This window comes from Anser cygnoides, chromosome 6, assembly GCF_040182565.1.
Source record: "Anser cygnoides isolate HZ-2024a breed goose chromosome 6, Taihu_goose_T2T_genome, whole genome shotgun sequence".
In the NCBI taxonomy this organism is placed as follows: domain Eukaryota; kingdom Metazoa; phylum Chordata; class Aves; order Anseriformes; family Anatidae; genus Anser; species Anser cygnoides.
The window spans coordinates 36,038,603-36,057,827 of NC_089878.1; positions in this window are offsets into that span (position 1 = coordinate 36,038,603).

Sequence of the window (19,225 nt, forward strand, 5' to 3'; positions counted from 1 at the left end):
TCATTTCCCCATAACTAAATGCCCACGATGAATTCTGCAGGCCTATAAATAGGTATGGAGCTGTGCTGCAGATAAAGCATCTCTTTACTATTTCGTGCCAGCAGAGCACTGAGGAAAATCCTACAGGGAACAATCTTCTCCTGGCAGATGGTTGGACCAGGAGACCAGCTTGACATTTTCCATGTCTACTTTTCATGATTTATACAGCATCACCCCTTGGAAAAGCAATTCTGAGAGGACATTATGATTCTATAATAATCCAGTGTACTTGGAAGAGAAAAAAAAAAAAAAAAGCCTGTATAAATATGTGTAGTTGTGTGGTTGGAGCTGACCAACTTCTTCAGCTCCAGCCCTTTCTCAGCTTTTTGACTTACTTGGACAGGATTTTTTTAATATTTATTTATTTAATTATTCATTTATTTATAGGTGGAGGATTAAGCAAAATAACAAGCTTCCACAGGTACACTAGTGAGCTGGGGGCAGAGGTGAGAATAGTCTAAGGGAAAGAAGAAGGTAGATGGAGGCAAACAGGCACCCTGGTTTCACACTGCAGGGCTGTTCTGCCCTCTCTGCAAGAGGTGAGCTATTTTTTATCTGGTCACTGGGCTATTTATTAATTCTCTCTAGGGCAGAAGGAAATCTCCTGTTTCCCCCCAGATCTTGTTTTCATCCAATCCTAGAGCAAGAAAAATGATGAAATATCAAAAACAATTATTGGAAGTCAAACTGCTTCCCCCCAAGCTCTGTTCAAAGGCTCTAGGGGGAATTCCTCCTTTTGGTCTTCATTAGCAAGAGAAAGGTGAATCGAGGGGAATATAAGACTTAAGGAGAGTAAAAGGCTCCAGGACAATTTTATTTTTGCCCCATAGAACCCAGTGTAATGTCACTGACAACTGGAATCTGTTACAGACCTTTGCTTCCTGTGGCAAAGCTGTGGGCAACACTGCTGCCATAGAACAGAGTTCTCCGTGAGTAAAGACACAGATTTCTGAATTCATGAGGACATCAAAGACCATAAACAATAATATTTCAAACCAGGAGAACATCACCTGGCCAAACTGGGTAGATAAAAAAATGTACAGACCAAAGACAGCATGATGGGAAGCGGTTGGAGACTGGTGGTTTTGACATTGCTAACTAGTTTTAAATTAAACTAGCAGTCCATTTAAAGCCAGTCTAAACAGAGGAAGACAATTAAGTCTGTAAATACAGAAAAGCCATGGGGAAAAAAAATAATTTTTGTTTACAGCAGTACACTGTCCCCCACCCTTGATATCTCTATATAAACATGGCATGGAAAAAGGGCTCAGAGCTCTTCAAGTGCTGTGTAAAAACAAAGTGCAGAAATTTGGCTATTTATTGTTTTTAGCCTCTCTTGATTTATGTGCATGGCTATGGTACAGCATCCATTTCTAGCTCCTGCTTCGTGCTATTGCTCTTTCGTGTAAATGAGCTATGCTCTTCTGAACACAGAGTTTTCCTTAAGGCAAACACCACCCAGAGACCTGGATGCCTCCACTGCGTGCAGATTTAATCTAGAACCAGAGAAAAATATGTATATTCTGAATGCAAAGCAAATAGTGATTGCCCTGACCCTTCCTTACTTCAGAAGTGAGCTGCAGCTGTATTTGCTCTTGGGCAGGGGAACTGTTTTCCCTTCAACTATGGGGAGCAGAGGCCACGAAATCCAGAACCTCACTGCCTGGAGGAATCCCCACATTGTGTGTGGGATTGCTCGAGTCCTCTACAGGGAAAGAACGCTCATGTTACTCTTGCTGCTCTTGGACACAGCCATCCAGGACATTTCACATTGCCTGGAAACCAGAAAACCCAGCTTGCATCCAACTGATTTTGCTCAATTATTATTTTTGAAAAGACCCAGTCTCAGCAGTCCCAGTGAGGTCTCCCTCACTCCTTTCATTTCTTAATACGTGTAAAACCAAAAGGAAGAAAAACAGGGCAGAAGGTTCATGCAGTTAAGCTCTAGATTGACTTCATCCAACTTAATGCTTTTTAATCACTCTTTGAACAAAAGATTTAGTCTTCATAATCCTCCTTTTGCTCAATTTGCTGTTCCTTACTTTACAAAATCTACCATTTGTTTAGTTTCACTGATTCCCACCCTCAAGCAAGTTTGCAGGAGGAAAAATGGCTAATATCAAAAGGAAAATGACTTTTATGAGTAAAATAAATTCCAAATTACAGTGCCAGCATTTCTTTTATTGGCTCTTCCTTGAGAAGGCACACCCAAAACCAAATAGTGTCCTTTTCATTGGGTAATCGGCTGAGCTACTAACAAAAACTCCTTGTGTATCTCCAGGAACAAGAATGCCATTAGACCTGCTGATTTCAAGGCTGGTGCAGCACTATTTTTGGAAGACTGAGATTTTTTTTTAGTATTAGAGACATTTTCAAAGAAATTCCTGATTCAGTCTCTGCATTTTGTTACCAAACCCAGCCAGGGCAGTGGGTTGAGCAGTGCCACACTCTGTGCCAGCTGCTGTGGGGCCCTGGGCTCTGTACCCCCACTGGTGTCAGGAGAGCCAGACCCACAGATCACTGTTTCCCATTGCCCAAATCCTGCTCTACACTTGATTTCAATTGGTGTGTTGTGAATATAATCCTCTAGCCCTGTTTACAATGCACAAACCTATCCAGGCTCACACCTCTCCTCACTTTCACAATATCTCATATGCTGTCTCATATGCTCTGGAGACCTTGTTATATGAGAACATTTGCAAAATAAAAAAAAAAATCAATTTATCCTTCTTAATGGTCTGTAAAGCTAAAAATATATCTCATCTTCCATTAGCTCCTCACTTAAAATAAATCAAATCAATTAAATTTCACTTTTAAGATATTAAAAACTATTATATACTTGAAAACATATTTATTCTCCAAGTTGGTCATAAATAAATATAAGTGCATATTCATCTGAAGTACTCTGAAATTTTATCCTGCAATTAAACAATTTCACTGAAGGTCCTTAAGAAAACTTATTACTATGTTTCCTCCTGTTCCATAAGGTCAGACAGATGTGATCAAACATATGTAACATGTCAGAAAAATACAAAATCCTCTAGCAATCATTTTTCTTTATGAAAAGCAAAGAATTTGCCCTTAAACCATGTGAAGGAGAAAAGCCCATACACCTAGATTCAAACCACATCTAGATTCATTTGGAAAACTGGAACATGGTTTTCTCTGAATAACAGACACAAAGCCCCAGGCACTTTGTATGTTCAAAAATTAAACTTACAACTGGCATACATCTGGCAGTGATCCTGTACACTAAATCCATTTGGTTGGCCAGATGGCCTGAGACTTGCAGCTTTTTAATCTCGCACACAAAGCACTTTAGGCTGGAAAAATAATAAATACAACATAATACGGCATCATGACGAAACGCCTCTTTTATTGGTTTTGGAGCTATAGGTAGAGGAAAATATGGTCCAAGCAAGTATTGTTTTCACAGCTTACTTCCCAGAATGTGTCAGATTTTGTGACTTCATCTTCTTTTCCTCTGTTTCTCATACCTTGTTCATCCTCAGCAAAGGATGAGCAATTCCTTAGGCACAGGCTTGCATGTTGGAGGCAGAGTATAGCACGATTGGCCTCAGCTCCTCTCTGGTCAGGAAGAGCAGGACTGTGAGATCTTAAGACCTCTTTTATTTCTGCTCCCTTCATGACAAACATCCCACGTTGCCTTTCTGTATTCAAAACAGAAGCAACTTTGAAATGTGAATTTTTCTACTGTCAATATCATTATAGCCAAGGGCTATAAAAAAACAAACACTTCGTTTGCTTTGCTCTGAATGCGTTTCTTTTTCTCAAATTCTTTTCTGTATGTTATTAGTGAAATCTCTTCCACTGACTTGATCAGCAGCTGCAGTGTTTTTCCTATATGCTGCTGATCAGTTCCTGTGCCTATACCCGTTTTTGCTTTGTTTGTTTGTGACAGACACAGAAATTCAACCTCCCAGCTTTATGCTCCTCTTCTGGTACCAATAAAGGCTCCATGTTGCCTCCAGCTCACCACTTGCCACAGATATCCCTTTCCTACTCTCTTTTTGGAAAGGTTAATGGAGCATCTCTTTGTCTTAGACTTCTGTTATACACCGTGCAACTAATTCAGCCAGAACCGTGGGGTTTAGGGCAAACAGATGACTTTACTCACTGGCTCGTTTCATCTTTCTAGTGATGCCTTTTTTGCTGGCAGCTTCAAAGGCATCTTAGTGGATAAACTGTCTGACCTACAAAAAGACGTACAAAGAGAATCCCCTTCTCAATTAATTCTTGTGCTCCAAATTCATACTCAGATTTGTTTCTGAGCAGCTTTCATTTCTGTTAATCAGCTAAGACAGTTTTAGTTCCCTTGAGTTGCTGCTTGGCTGCAGATCTTCTCCCAAACTGTGCTTCTCCCTGTCATTTTTAGGAAGCGTTGCTGCTGAAAAAGGCAGAGGCCTGGACTTCAGCTGAACTGAACCAACATATCTCCACCAAAGGAAATTCTTTCAAATTCAAGTTAAGGCAGGTTTGTGCCACCCAAAACTCTTGTTCCTAAATGTTACAGAGACAGCAAGCATGTACCTTGCTGCCTAAAGACCTGGTCCAAATGCTGTTTCACTCTCTTAAATTCCTCGGCATTTTACAATTACAACTACACCGAGGAAGAAAACTTCTCTATTCCTTCCTACCAAAGATCCTATGGTAAGTTTGTGCTTTGGGGAAAGTAGCTGAATGTAATCAGTAATGTTGACAGCGTGTGGGGAAGATAAGCCTCGTTGCTGCTGTCTTACAGACGAGAAAGCAGAGGCTGAGAGAAGTTTCACCCAAGGCCATGAGGGGAATTGAAAGCGGAGCTGGGAGAAGATCTGTATCTGCTCAGAGCACTGGGCTGCGTCTGTATTTCTGATGGGTGAAAAGGAAGGCGTGGGGTTCACAGACAAGATCTGTGTATGTGTTAGAAAAAACACCAATGCTCAAAACTACTCATCGGACCATAACCTGCACTGCTTACCCAGAGCATCTGAAACCAGTAGATAGAGATTTGAACCGAGAAGCAAAGCCATGAAACCAACTCTTCTTGTTCTGGGATCCCCGGGACCCCCATGTCTTTAGGTCACCCCCTGGGGCCTCTTCAGCCCCAGCAGCAGCTGCAGCACATCTGGAAGTAGAAAACTTCAATTTGGAGGCCCAACTACTAATTTATGAGCCTAACTTTAGCCAAACAGTCTTGACAGTCCTGGCCTCTGCCTTTAATGTTATTAGTATTCTGGAGGGTCTATTGATGATTTCATGCCAAATCAACTTTGGCACATTACAGCGATTTGTCTGAAATCCAGCAAAAGAGCTCTCCTAATAATTCAGCTCTCAGACTCTGCAATGCTGCCGGGAAGGTAATGTGTGTCTGCATAGGTGCCCTCAATCTGCTCTAAAACATTTCAGAAATATTTTACTGGAATTTAAAGCATTTTAACACTTACACTTTCTTTTAAGACTTTGCCATTTGTTTTAACTCTGAGTACTTTGTAGTTTGCTTCAAGATAATTTTAAAATAAATAAATAACCCCAAAAATTACCTATAAGAAAAAGGTCTTTCATCTTGAACTTAAAATTTTCAAGCTATGTTCTTTAGATGTAGCTCTAGTTGTGTGTACAACAATGCACGTTACACTGTCAAAAAGTACATTAACAAAGTAGACTTGAACTATTTGGTGTTAGCAAGGCAAAGCGTTTATCTTTCCACCAGAGCAATGATGGTGCACAAATAAGATAGAGACGATGTAGTTTATCAGTGTCCTTTGTGGAGTATGTATCATCTCCTTCCAAAATATTCTAACCTTTCACCCTAAATCTGGATTTATATAAATGTGACAACCCAAACCTTTTGCATTAGTAAATTATATATCTCTGAGTTGAAGGATAATATTAGCTGAATATAGAAAAGGTTATGTACAACTTTTTCAAGGCTGTGAAAAGAAGAAATATAGTTTCTCCCACCTTTGTGCTTTGGGTGAGGTGGGTTCAGAGGTCTAGTAAAAACTGACAATTGGGAATACTAAAAAGCATAAAGTTTAGTTGCTCTCTGGGTTTGATGCATATATTCTTAGCGGTCACTGATTTTATTTGTTGAAGGATATCAGATATTTCAGTTAGCAAAGACACAGACAGGGATGCTAAATATCTCGAAACAGGAACCAACCATCACCTGAACTGCCAGCTCACTTAAATGAGCATAAATTGCAGCAGGGAGACAGAGCTGTCCAGGGTCCATCCAAAACAGTGCCACCCAAAGCTAGCCATAAAGCAAAAAGGGAAATAAGCATTTCTGCCTCTTTGCATGATTCGTCCCCATTATGGAGTTTACCATCCATCCCTCTTTACAGGTGTTAGGGCCCCAGGACCAGCTGATGTCCATCACAGTCCTTGGGTCCATCACAGTCCAGCCAGCTGCACGAAATGACCGCCGGGTGCAGGTGAAGCCATCTTCCTCCCTCGCCTCGCTGGCCACTGGGCATGCACCAGGCACCAGAAATACCTCAACAAGGGACATAGAATTTAACCCCCAGAGCCTCCAGCACGGTGCGAGACTCTTCTGGTAACAGACCCTGAATGCAAATGTGTGTTACAGAAATAAATGCTGTATATGGGAAAAAATAAATATCTTTCACCCAGCTTTACATTATGCAGGATGGTCAAGGAGACCTTTGCAAGAGGACTAAAGATAATGTCCCAGAAATGAAAAACACATTTTTCTTGCTCTAGGTAAATATTACTGACATGCATGGGCAGCTTTTACAGTTCTGGCACATTGCTTCGATCTTTTCTTTCCCACCATGTGAACAAATGTTTGTTTGCTTCAAGTTCAGGGCAGGTTTTCTGGGGCAAAATCCATCCAGATGGTCACCAGACAAAAGGAGGACTCTCAGATTTCTCCAAACACTTTTTTAAACCAAAGAAATTGTTTTCTACAATGCTCTTCACTGATGATGCCTTCTTTGCTTTTGCTCACGACGTTGATGGAATAAGCTGCTTTTGTTGACTAAAGCTCTTGAATCCTATAGGCAGTTTAAATCCTATCAAAAGGTTCATCTTTTCAGATGTTCTTTTTAAGTTCTTTAACTATATTTTCTGAATTCTCCTTACTATTTCAATCCCCATAGCTAAGCCTTTCACACTACCTTTATTAGTTCCTGGAAATGACACGAGTGCCGTACCCAGTACACATTTACTCAAATTAATATCTATATTATTGTTATAAATGTATCACACATGGTGACCCAAAATCACACTCTTTATGTACTGCACACATACTAGATGTGTAGATAGATGTTTGATGAATGTTACATAAACTATTCCTGGTTTTATTTCTTAAAAAAATAAAATATAAAAAAAAATCACCCAAGCCTTTAACCCCAAAATTTCAGCTTCCATCCTCTATACTGTTTAAAATACTGAATTTTTTCAGGCCCGATGTTCTTTCCTCTTGTTTCACAAAGAATCACTTCCATGGATACTGGTGATGCTCGATTTGCAGCAGGCTTACTTCTCTTGGAAACTATGCACTGCTTTTATCCAGAAGCAAAACATAACAGGTGAGATCTACCAACCATGTAGTGCATGAGCAAAGTATTGATCCCTCTGAAAAAGGAAAATCCTCAGCTGTTATTAGCCCAAACCTACTGCTTAAAACAGGAGGGTCTTCATCACAACCCAGGTCTCTGTGTTCTCAATTGTTATGCACAGCCCCCTGTTGTAGGGAGCTTTGTAACCCACACCAGGGTGTTGCAGAGCAGGGGATAGTCTGAGGGAAGATGGAGGAGTTTTCCCCTCTGTAGCATCCACATAGCATCCTCCATAGCTGTTTGCACAGGGATGCAACTGTGAACATGCCCAGGAGGGCAAACAGAAAGCACAGCATCCCACAAATGGCAAAGCATCATGGATGGGACCAGCGGGAGGGTGGAGGTGGGCTGTCAGTGTACAAGAGTTGATGTATGCTGAAATGTGCAGAAAGGGAAACTCCATCCCTGGGAACATCCTTGGAGAAAGCAAGAGCAAGCCAGCACAGCAATGTGGTACGTGGATCAAAGAAGATGAAGCTGATGGATGTGGTGTGCTCGTGGCAGTGAAATGGGGGCAGGAAATATCAGACAGATGTTCTTAAAGTTCTGCTGCTAATTATTGCACAGGTCATGTTGTTTATGACTAGAAAAGCCACTTTGACAATGGTTTTCTCTTCACACCCTATTCAGTAATTAGCATGCATTATCATATCCTAGGGTGCATCAAACACAGCTTCGCTAGTTGGTCGAGGGAAGTGACTGTCCCACTCTACTCTGCGCTGGTGCAGCCTCACCTCAAGTACTGTGTGCAGTTCTGGGCACCACAGTACAAAAAGGATGTAAACCTGTTGGAGAGTGTCCAGAAAAGGGCTACAGAGATGGTGAAGGGCCTAGAGGGGAAGATATATGAGGAGCGGTTGAGGTCACTTGGCCTGTTCAGCCTGGAAAAAAGGAGGCTGAGGGGAGACCTCATTGCAATATACAGCTTCCTCATGAGGGGGAGTGGAGGGGCAGGCGCCGACCTATTCTCTTTAGTCACCAGCGATAGGACCTGTGGGAATGGTGTTGAGCTGAGGCAGGGGAGGTTTAGGCTGGATATCAGGAAGAGGTTCTTCACTGAGAGGGCTGTCACACACTGGAGCAGGCTCCTAGGGAAGCAGTCACTGCACCAAGCCTGTTGGGGTTTAAGAAGCGTTTGGGCTGTGCACTTAGTCACATGGTCTGAATTTTTGGGTAGACCTGTGTGGTGCCAGGAGTTGGACTCAATGATCCTTATGGGTCCCTTCCAACTCAAGATATTCTATGATTCTATAATATCATACCTATACTCTGCTGCAGGCTCAAAAGTAGCCTGTGCCTCAGGTACTGTTTTATGCTTTTGCTCTTGTTACTACATCCTTGTAAGTCTTCAAAAGTGAAATTAAATTATCCCATACAGAAGAAACACCATACAGTAGAAACTTCAGTTGTTAGGACCTGAATTCTCACTGAAACCAAAGGCAGGTATCTTACTGATTAAAGAAGCTTTAATCTAGCCTGGTTTGTTTACTAATGAAGGACCGTGAAAGAGACACATGTCCTTGTATCTGAAGAGAAGGTGAAGGAACAGCTAGTGCAAGGAACACAAAAATTAGTTGTGCCAGAATAATATGTGGTTGTGTCTGAGCTTGGAGACTGCAACCATCTTTGAACTTCCAGATCTAGAGGAACACTTTGGCTGCAGTCTAAGGGCCATGTGTATATAAGCTCCCCAAAGACAGCCAATCCCATGACCTGCCAGAAAACAGCAATGTAAGCATGTAACCAAATTAAAGCCAAAACTTTCAGCCCAGTCCTTGACCTGAATAGTGAGTGAGGATCCGGATCCCGGCATTTATACGTGATAGTTTCTATGCAGCCAAAGTAAATACTGTAGTCAGAGGTCATGGGGTTAGATTTTGAAAAGTCCTGTATAAAGAAGAGATCTCAGAAAAAGCAAATTTAAATAATATTAATGTCAAGAAAAGTAATTCTGATTGCTATATTCTTTATCTGTCATGACTAGACAGATGAAAATCTATGATAGCAATTTTGCCTTTAAGGTCATTTTCTTTTTTCTTTCATTTATTTATTTTTATTTTTATTTTTATTTTTATTTTTATTTTATTTTTATTTTTATTTTTATTTTTATTTTTATTTTTATTTTTATTTTTATTTTTATTTTTATTTTTATTTTTATTTTTATTATTTTTATTTTTATTTTTATTTTTATTTTTTTTAACAGGCTCTGTACTAATTTTCCTCACAGAATGACTAACAGAAATATGACCCTTGTGCACTTTTTGTAGTTAATTCATTAGGTCAACTCTAACCACTAAGCCTCTTGTCAAGTTATTTCTATTAGTGATAAGGAGCAATTAACCTTAAAACATTGAAGCCAGGTAGATGAGCCTATTCCACAAGGTCTCTTGGCTCCACCCTTGTTAGGTGAAACCTGCCAGGTGTGGATCATTTGACCTTTGCCATATAGGAAGCTTGAGGAGTTAGGGGAGGTTTGCTCCCCAGGGGAGTCTGAGTCTTGGGTTATCTAGGGTCCTTTTTTTGTAGTCTACAGCTTCTTCACGAGGAGGAGTGGCGGGGAAAGCACCGATCTGTTCTCTTTAGTCACTAGTGATAGGACCTGCAGGAATGGAGTCAAGCTGAGGCAGGGGAGGTTTAGTCTAGGTTTAAGCTGTTGAAGTTTAAGAAGCGTTTGGACTGTGCTTAGTCACATGTTCTGAATTTTTGGGTAGACCTGTGTGGTGCCAGGAGTTGGACTCAATGATCCTTATGGGTCCCTTCCAACTCGGGATATTCTATGGTTCTATGTTTTTTTAGTGAGCTATAGAAAAATCCCATGTTTTTTTTTTGGTATGATTAATACTGTCTTTGTAATTTCTTGAGATTATATTCCTCAGAGCCAGGTTTTGATGTGCTGGAAAATGTGAGATGTTTAAATAGCTATTATATCTCACTTGGCCAACATGCTTGGTACAATATGCTACATATGGCTTATATTTAGTGTAAGAAGCAGCAGGTGCCCATGAGGGTGAGCTGGATCCAGAACCCATTCAGCAGGCCATGTGGGATCTGGCCACCATCAAGTCAACTAAAGGACTTGAAACACCCAGCTTCAAACTCCTGCTCCATCACTGTGTGTAACCTCAAGGAGCACAAAAAGCCTTTCTCTGCTAAAATTAAATGGGGAAAATATGCTTTCCTACTTTACGTAGTCCTGAGGATGAATTCCTGAAAGCTGCTGAGGTGCTCAGATCCTAAGGTAACAGAGGCAATATAGGTACAAGAGATTGATAGTCTTTCCATTAACTTTGGATGAGACCTTATAGGCACTGTGCATTTTTTGTAATGTTCAGAGTAAGCAATTATCATTACTTCCATCTGTTCTTCTTCTGCCTGTGTCCTTTAAAAGTTACGGCAAAGGCTGACAAGGCAGAAAGGCTGTATGACTCAGAAATAAAGAAAATGAAATGAAACCCCCTACCAAAGTGTGTCTGGAAGAGTATAACACATTCCCAGAACTGTGTTACCTGGTGAGCAAAAAATATATGTAGATAGTATCAAGCCTGAATTTTTTGCAAATTATTTTCTGAACTGTCATGATGAATGTCTTTGGGACTTGATGGCACCTCCCTACTAGCATGTTCATCCAGCAGCATGAATAATTTTTAAAAGAATTAGACTACTTTCGACTAGTGGCATGTTTTAGTTTTCAAAACTTTTATTTTACAGTCTTCCAGGCCTGGATCAGAAATGGATAGTGTCATTGTCTGTTTGGGAAGACTTACACAAAAGACTTGCTACAGGTATAGAAAGTTAATCTCACAGAATGATCCTTTCTGCCTAGAGAAATATTGCTCCCCCAGAGCAATGCCTGGAGATGTGGTAAAGAGCCTATGGACTCATGTGAGAGTGGACACCCAGCAGTGTATGAGCTCAGCTGCAGCAGAACCTGGAGTAGCATCTTTCTATGAGAAGAGGTAAGGCAGACTGATAATAAGATACTGGCATCACCTCTGAAGAGATTTAAAAATAAAAAAGGGATAACTTTAAAATTTCTGTCTTAATTATCAGAATTCACATAAAGATTGCCCCTTCCTTAAATTCTGTTTAGTTGGTGCCAAATATCCTGCTAAACCTTCTCCCTAAATCTAAAGTCCCAAGTGCTGAGGAAAATAAAGGTTGTTGCCTATATTAGTTCTCAGTTGTTCTGCTTGCAAGAAGGTTTATAAAATGATGTTTTGGGATGTTCTGAACACAGCTCCATTGGTCTGACTACTGTCAGAGACTTGGAAATATGATCAATACTTAGAAATAAATTCACATTCACTGCTTATGAACCTAGACAATGATTATTTTTATACTGCATTCTCAGCAAGCTTTGGCATCACTCGGGTATCAGAGGAAAACACCACCTCCAGCAAGCGTCCTGGGAAGGCTGTCAAAACAGCACTTGCAGCTGGTGCAAAGCAGGTAGTGAGATGATGACTGAGGAGTTACTCATTCTTTGTCAGAGGTTCCATGGCTCCTTTTGGGAAGTGGACAACTGCTTTTCCAGATCTACACAGCAGAAAATCATTGCTGGTGTAAAGTCAGGCGAGAGGCAGGGGGCTCAGGAGAGCTTTGTAAACCTGGAGCAGCACTGGCTGGGCACTTGAGTGTTTTGTTTTTTTTTTTTAAACGAAGCAGGTGGGAGCAAGGAGGAATAGCTCATATTTCTTCCAGAGTGAATTCAGGGGGTCTGTGAGATGGTCCTTCCTGTTCCTAACCGGGCAGGGGGGACCAAGCGCTTCCAAAGGACCAGATACCACCATGGTGGCTTTCAAATCATTTTCAGTCTCACAGGCCCAGCCCAAAGAGGGAAAGTGCTGCCGACTGCCTGGATTGTTATCAGGAGAGAAACAAATAGAAATTTGCACCTGATCCTGTAAGGCTGCTCTTAAGTCCCTGTTGCTCTCCTTGCTCAATGAGTGTGTGTACAACCCGTTGGTACCCATGGGATGGCAGATTTCTTGGGGGCATCCTCTGTTTCTGTTGCAAATGTTCAGCTTTAGCTTCCCAACGAACCGGTTGGCAGCCAAAGTGTTAAAACTATGTATTCAGTACTAGCAACCGTGGTTAAGAGAGAAATGTCCATTTGAAAATGTATTTCCATCTATGTGGGATAGGGCCGTGTGTCTGGAATGTTATTGAGGTTAATTAGAAAAATTATCTCATCAGAACAAAAAAATCAGGTGAGCGGAGTCTTTCTGCCTGAGACACGCTAATCTCTCCCAGCTCGGTTTCAAGAGCAACCACGATCCATCAAAGTCATTCCCCCGTGCAGTCCCTTGGGGATATCTGAAGTTTAGCCAAGTGTGGCAGGACTTGCATCACACCTGCAGTATTCATGAAAAGGGGTGTATGAACAGCTTCCTCCAGTGATGTGCAATAGAAAACATAAATCTGTGTGCTTAAATACTGTTGTCCCTATTTGAGAAGATTCTTATATATTCTTTTTCTCTGTTTGTGAACACCTCCCCTAAGTTAAAAAGAAGTAATGACTGTTCTCTGTGTCATTTGCTGTTCGATTGTTCCCACGCAATGTTTGCTTGCATTCTTTTTAATTTTTTTTCCTCTAATAAAATAAGACCCATAGACAGGCAGCACAGTCAATAACAGGTGCATGTCTGTCAGAGTGGCTTTCAAAAGGAACGCTAATGATAGCATAGCAACTTTACTTGCCTGTGTTTCACCCCACTAGATTTCATTTGCTTTTCTCAAGGGGGTGGTCACTGGCACTCGTACATCACCAGTTGTTCTGGCCACTGATTTTGAAATGTTCATCATCTCTTTTAGCAAGTTTTTTTTGGTCAAAAAGCATGATTCATTGCTCAGCTCTCACGCAAATAGGGTGCTATTCAGGAAAGGCTGTAATAGAAGCCAGATGCTGCTGTTTCCATCTGTAATGATATTTCTCACATTTTCCTTCAGGGGTACTTTGCTGTCTCCAGTTCCCAGTCCTCTCTCTCACCATTCACAGGACTCGCCCCTTTGACTTCAGCATTAGGAGAGCAAGATTTAGCTCGAGGCTTCTCCTCCACTAGAAATAAGCTGTAAATTGTTGGCTGTTTTGTTCTCACCTTTGCTTTCTTGAGAGTCGCCCTGCGCAGGGGGTTCAGCCCTGTGCCCACCCTTGTGCTTGGGGTGGAGGTGCAGCTCCACGTGCCAGCCCAGCAGTGAGAAGCAACAAAGCTGTCAGCTCTGAGATCTATTTTTATATATATCACCATAAATAAAATGGAAAATCACTGCTGCAGCTCTCTCCCTCCCTTTATCAGTCGTTGTCCTTTCTGCTGCTGCAATACAAAACAAGCAGGAAAGAAAACAAATTAAATTACTCTGTGGTGCGTGGAAAGAAGATGCCATTTAGCCCAGAATCCATACTGGAGCTGCCAGGCTGCAACAGGGAGAAGAAAAGTCTCATGTTGCCGCTGCTATTAGGTGGTTGCTGCCTCTCCTGGCCAGGCAGGACAGGAAGGCACAACCTCAGCCCGCTGCTCTGGGGCATGAGCTACTAGTGTAGGGAGCTGCATTTTTTTAACACATCCCTACAAACCACTGAACTCATCCACCCGTGGCTAGGAAGAGTCGCCCATGGCTCTGTTGAAGGGTTGGGCTTCTGCCCTAGGTGCAGGGAGAGGGGAACTGGGGACCTCTCAAAGGGGGTGAAATGTTGGGTGTCTGCGTACCGTGACACTGCTGGCTTCTGCTCTCAGCACTGCTACCTCTGTAAGGCAGGCACTATATATTAGGTATAAACACTGCACATAGAGGAGGAATATTTACACGCAGCTTTGCTTGAGTCTTTTTTTGAGTCTTCATCACTAGGACAAGGATGTTGCATGGCTTAACTTGAAGTCTCACCCACATGTAAACCCGAGCAGTCAGAGGTCCATATAAATTGACCAAGAAATTCATTGGAGTAATACATCAATTACTTCAATCAATAAGCTTGAATACCTGTCTAAGATTACTTTTTTGTGTGTGCACATGCTTTTTGCTCTTCAGATCACCAGTTGGACACAAAGCATGGGCTGGAACCCATCAGGGTTGGGGCAGCAGCACAGGCAGCTGCAGGTGCTCTGGAGCAGCTCTTCACCAAGTTCTCCTTCAGCATCTTACTGCGCACGCGGCACAGATTGACTCCTGAAATGTGTTTCAAAACCCCATTTTGTTCCCAGTATAATTCACAATTAGAGGCCCTCTTCTCTGTTGCAATGTGTTTATTTTGTTCTGCGCTGATTTGCGGTGTCCCTAATGAGCAGTTAACAAGATGTCAATTAATCATGCAAATGGGAAGAAGTAGATATTCTGCTGATTGCGCTACCTGGAGCTAAGATTTGAGACTTCATACAGTTAGCTGTCTCTTATTTGGTTCTTTTTTCTTTTCTAATGGTTTCCATGAGCTTCTGCTTATGGTATTAAAGATAAATGGATGCTCAGGCTCTTCACTGCATCATAGCCCCACTGGTCCCAAAGCGACTCATGTCTGACAAGAAGTATTTCACATTAGGTGCAAAGAAATATGCCCATGTGTAATGGGTTCATTTCCCTAAGAAACTATGAGCCCATCTGTACAAATGCTGCCCAGATGGCTGCATGTGTCTGCAAACCCAGCTTTCCTCAGAAACACCGGGCTTTGTGGGGCTGCACAAAGTGGTTCAAAAGGGATCATTTGGGGCCAGATATTATGCTGACAGACACGAGCTATGTGCAGAGTCCAGCCCCCGGGCACATTCCTGCTTAACCGAGACATGAAGTTAGTTTAGAAACACGTTTAAGATTTCAGGACAAGACTCCTAGACTCAATACTCACATGGCAAATGGTGCTTGGCAGAAAACGAGGCTAGGCTAGGAGCAGTGCTGTGGCTTCTGCTCAGGTCATCACCAAAGTAACCACAAGAAATATCATGCCTGTTAAACCCCAGTGTTCCTTCATCCTCAGGCAGAGAGGTTGCCTGTAATGAGGAGGTCCCTGGGCAGGGCTCCTGCACCGCCGGGTCCCTCGGCATGGGGACTGTGCAGCCTGCGTACGTCCTTTCCCTTCCTCTCCATTGGGAACTTCCCCTCACCTAATTTGATTTTGCTGTTCTGTGTTTTCATGAATGCACTCATTGATTTTCCATTTTTTTTTCTTTTCCTGGCAAAACTTACCCAGTGATTATTTGAAAGGCTGCAAAGGCATCTGGGGAGTTTCTCTTGCGCTGTTATGATTTAGGCTTGAAATTGCTTAATTGCTGTTTCCTGTACTTCTCATTTTCAGCTCCCTAATGACTGTAACAATTCGTTGCCTATTATTCCCAATGACAGGGCAGTGTTTCGTGTGCAATCGTCAACAAGACATTTTAAAATCTCTTTCCTATAAGCGGCAGAGGGATCCAGCCTTTCGTCCTGCCTCACTCCTCGGTCCTGCAGGCCGTGAACAATTCCCACTTAGGGCATGAACAGTCCCTGGCATGATTTCATTTGGACAACATCCAAATACCACTAAGGATGCTCAAAGTTTTCCTGTCACGTATTTCTTTTAATTTAAATGATTAATTATTGATGGAATTTTATTGGCTTTCTGAGAGGAATTATAGCAATTATAATATATAACAATCTTGAGTTAAAAATATATAGACAGCAAAACAGGGAGGACAAAAGAGATGGAAAGGCATGGAGCAGAGTATCAGTGATGTGAACAAGTGAGAGCAGAGGAAAAATATAATAGACATAAATTAACTCATGCTTACTCTGGGCTAAATTAGAAGGTAGCCCCCAGAAGTCAGTGCTGGCTGGGCTGAAGAAGCAAATCCAGGCTGTGTTCTTACCTTTTAAGTAATACTTAACCTTGGGCCAAATGCCCTTCCACATGATACAGATAAAGCAAGGTCTCTCTTTAAGTCCAATTAGTGCTGCAGATGCTGCAGATTTGGCAGCATTTATTAGTGTAATGAGAAGGTAACTCATGGATCACTTAAATATTACATAACTTCAATAAGTATTAAATATTTTCCTAGTGGAGACAAACATACATGTTTTCTCTGTTCATTTTCTTCTGTCTGCTTTCAAATACCCAGTTCTGTATTTTAGCATTGAAAGACGAGGAAAAATGGCCTGTTGCAGACCACTCTTTGCTATCTTGAGTTTCCAAATGCATAAATGTTGATCTGCTACACGCAAACTAGTTTTATTTTAGGAAGGATTCAGAACTGTCTCTTCTGGCTATGGAGCTTCAGGAGTTGGTTGGGAAATCCTCATTATTCTTAGCTCTTTTATATTGGTAGGCACTTTAAAATAACATCAATCAAATGCAAGCTAAACTTTTCCAATCAAGTCTGTTTGATGAATTTATTTGCAAATGCGAATAATAATAATTTTTAACTGAATTTCTAATACCTGTTATTTGGGAGGAGCAGCATTTAAAAGAACTTATTATTACAACAAATCAAGCTTATGAATGGAATGATGCTTGGTGTGGTGTGAGCTCTCTGGAAGCATATGGCACCCTTTCTGTAAGACGACAGGCGGTAGTCAGTGTTGAGGAAGAGACTCCTTTTGGTTGCAAGTGCTAACGGAGGACTCTCGGCATATGTTCCTGCAAGGAATTTGCATGTCGTTTAAAAAGGAAAATGCTAATGATGCCTTCATAAATTCTCTTCTTTCCTGCCTCTAATGAAGTCATTTCAAGCTTCTGACACTTAATATTATTGCTTGATCACAGTACCTTACAGGAGCTGCTGATAGTAATGGTCACTGATGTTTCTTCATCATATGAAGACAAAGCAGGGTTTGATATATCTGGTATGCAACAAGCACAGCTTCACTGAGAATTCAAGGCTTCCTTCAAAAGTCTGACCTCTGACTGATTTTCAATGAACAACAAACATTCTGTTATTTAGTACATCATTTACTATATTTATTAATTTTGCCTATTTAACCTCATTTTTGAAAATCATCTGCACAATCCTGCTTTTCAGGACTAAATGTGTGAATCCACTGGGCAAAGTCCCAGTGACTTGAACCCAGAGGTCTCTAAGCTTGTTCATAGTAGGTGTATGGTCTCAAAGGTGCCATCCTGTGTAGGTGATCCCACATCAGCTCTACCGAAAGCCTGGGGGCTATCTGAGGGGGTCAGGTACTAGTTCCAGCCCCCATCTCAGACCTGAGTGTATACCTCTGGGGCACTGCTGTAAATTTTACCCCTTACCTGTGACTTGAGCAGCCGGCTGCCTTACAGGTTGCCCAGCATTTTGCTCTGCATTCACACAAAGGCGGTGCTTAAACTTCGAACAACTAATGGTAGAAACATGGCTGGAAAAATGCCTATTTTTGTCCAAGTTTATTCAAAACATTTACAGTTTACTCTCTTACTTTGATGTAGTGCATTTGGTCAAAATACCCACCAAGCACTTTTTGTTGTGTTTGAGGCATGTTTTTAGAATTAGCTTAGACAAGGTGCATTACCCTTGAATTATCTGTGTGAGCTAAAGCAAAGCAGATGCAGGAAGAATGTGATTATCTTGGTAATGTTTGTGAAACAGATGCGAGCACTAGCAGTAGAATAAAGCACCCTTCTATGTTATTAATGTTGTTGCCACTAGGTTAATAATACAGCGCACATCCACCACCTCTGTATTCAGTCTACTGGGCAGATATATGAAAAAATACTGTTAGGAAAAGGTCATATCAGAAATGTCTGTTTAAAATAAGGTTTACCCCTTGAAACACTGAACAGATTTTGCTTTCTGACTCCTAACGCATCACATCATACAGGTGGGAAAAAATTGACAATCACATTTCTGATCACCTCACCTTCTTTTTCTATTTATTTTCCCTCAATGCGACATATTCTAAATGGACAAAAATAAGCACACACTGCATGACAAGACCAGAAATGATCCAGGCTCCTTTTTCTACAAGACTTTAGCTATTTCTCCCAAGTTCCCCACAATTTTGGTGATGGTTGAGCCCACACGAAGGGAGAGGAGGTACATGGATGCTCACACTTTCCTGGGGGCATCTGGGAGGGATGAGGGTGGGCAAGATGTCACTGCAGTGGGTAATTTGTTCTGCCTGGGGGTGGTGAGGACATGGGTAGGTGTTTTCCAATGCCAATTGAAACCCACATGTTTTTCTGCAGAGGGCCTGGGAGTGGCCAGTAAACGCTCTAGGCTGGCGTTAGCACATCCTTTCTTCCTCTCCTCAACAGGGATAGCTCACTCTGTCCATCTCAGGGACTGTTGCACCATCACAAGTAGCCTATAAGAGAAAATCCCCAAATAACCTGCTGCAGCACATCATCTGCTCCAGGGTTTGGCTCACTCAGATGGGGCCATCCCTCTTAGGAGCCCTTCCTTTTGTCTTTCCTGACGGTGCCATGCTATGGAGCACTACCGCTGTTCTTTGTGAATATATAAATAAAGGAAAAAATCCTTCTTCCCTCTCTGTCACTGGAAATAATAAAAATGGATGGGGAATCCATAGCTGCGCAAGACACTCAGTCATATCTGACACAAAGTTATGTGAGATGAACCAGGAACGTAAGGACTCGGGCACCTTCACACTTGGCCCTAAATAGGCTGGCATCTGTGGGT